This window comes from Pinus tabuliformis, chromosome 6 (assembly GCF_031772625.1).
Source record: "Pinus tabuliformis cultivar Carrire ecotype Pingquan chromosome 6, CPIR1, whole genome shotgun sequence".
NCBI lineage: Eukaryota > Viridiplantae > Streptophyta > Pinopsida > Pinales > Pinaceae > Pinus > Pinus tabuliformis.
The window spans coordinates 61,615,187-61,617,078 of record NC_142292.1 but is presented as its reverse complement, the minus strand read 5'-3'; the positions used below and the strand labels follow the sequence as shown (position 1 = coordinate 61,617,078).

The 1,892-nt window shown below is 43.4% G+C and overlaps 1 pseudogene; it reads left to right on the top strand.

Moving 5' to 3' along the window:
* The first annotated feature begins 880 nt into the window (after positions 1–880).
* Positions 881–1,557, top strand: LOC149257225 (small heat shock protein, chloroplastic pseudogene; annotated as a pseudogene).
* The last annotated feature ends 335 nt before the right edge of the window (positions 1,558–1,892 follow it).

Genomic DNA, 1,892 nt, shown 5'->3' with positions numbered 1-1,892 from the left:
TGTTATCTAGCAACTCCCTTTGACTGCATTCAACATTTTCAATGCCAATTCAACGTAATACTCAAAAACTGATCACCATAAATGTATGTATGGAGCAACGTTAAAGATAATCAAACAAGAGCAATGCGGGTGTATACCAACAGCGTGCAAATGCAAGATGCATCTTTACATTTCATTAGTCGATATCATAATTCAATTGCAATCACTGGAATTAGGCGTATACTCTCCTCTTTCAGGTTTCGAACCCTCAACCTTTTACCGTCTGATACCAAAACCAGCGGTACAATCACAATGTCAGTTTGTACTGTAGTGGTCGGCCATTTTCTGGGTGTCCAGCTGATGACGGCTCAACGAAATCTAGAACAGGAGCAGCCTCACTGTCAGATGGAAATCTTGATAGTATGGACATAGGAGCATATCCACCAAACAAAATTATATATATACCACTGCCTTTTTATAATAAGATTTGACATTTAATGAAGGATGTAAACAATTGTACGCATCATTCTTCAAAATATGTGCCACTACAACATGGAATTCTCACCACTAAACCATGAATTATTTCAGCCGCCTAAAAATTCGAGAGTTGACAGGTAAGATACCAAATAGTAATTGGGATTACCATTTACGACCCTTCAGCTATCCTGCGCACGGGGATCCTGTAAGCGCATTGGTCATAGCACATGATATAATATTTGTTGTTTTTGTTGAAGGCAACGAATCGTATATTATTCCATTCAGCCGAAAGTTTCAAAGCATAGTTTACGGTCTTCAAAACACATTCAACATATTGCGAATATCAGTGAGCAGGTTGTTGTCATATTCGTGTTCGTTCTAGCGAAAATTTCGAAGGTTTTTATTTCTGCTTGGCTAAGACGAAATGGCTATTGTAGCTTCTGCAAAGAATAATGTCTTGAAAACGATAGTTCCAGCCGTCAAGAAATGCTTGTTGCCTTCGTCCCGTCCAGGGGATTCTGCTACCTTTGTAATGTACCGGGGCTTGTCAACGGAGGTAGTGAAATACAGGCCTGAGGACGATTCGTCGATTCAAGATGACAGAGAAAGGCGTCAGGCTCCGGAAATCCGCCGCGGGAGTTGGCCTAATATTCTTGAGGATTCGTTTTTTTTTCTCTGAGGAGCTTGGGATTTGGCCTCGATCAGCTGTTCGATAACCCTTTCCTCGCGGCTTCTCGCGGGACAGGGGATGTGATCAGAGGCGGGCCGAGAAAGCCGTGGGAAGCTGTTGAAGATAAAGAAGCTCTGTATCTGTGGGTGGACATGCCAGGCCTAGGGAAGGAAGAAATCAAGGTTTATGCTGAGGAAAATGCCCTGGTGATAAAAGGGGAATCCCTCTCAGAGGCAGAATTGGACGGCAGTAAACAGAAATACAGTAGCCGCATCAAACTTCCCCCAAAAGTGTACAAGCTGGATCAAATCAAAGCGCAGATGAAGAATGGCGTGCTTAAGGTCATTGTCCCCAAGTTTACAGAAGAGAAGAGCTTAGAAATGAGGAAGCAGTTTCAGCGACACAACTTGGGGCATTCTTTGCTGGAATGACAATACGAGCTAATGCTTTCCCTAGAGGAGAAACACGAGCAATGGGACTGTGACAGTGGATTGTGAGGGCCGAGGGAGCATTAATACCAACGTTCATACAATCCAGGCCAAGATAAACTCATAACTACGTCCGTTCGATTCTTCTGCTACAGCTTTGAAGTGCGCTCAATGCAAAAATGGGTATTGATTTGACACAGAGAGAATCAGGCAGAGCTGTCAGATACGTTAGGGTGGCAAGGAGAATTTGGTGTGTCTGAGCGACAGAAGTCAGAGAGAAGGAATGCTAATGGAACGCTGACAACACTGTAGGAGCAGGTATTCGATGGGAATACCAA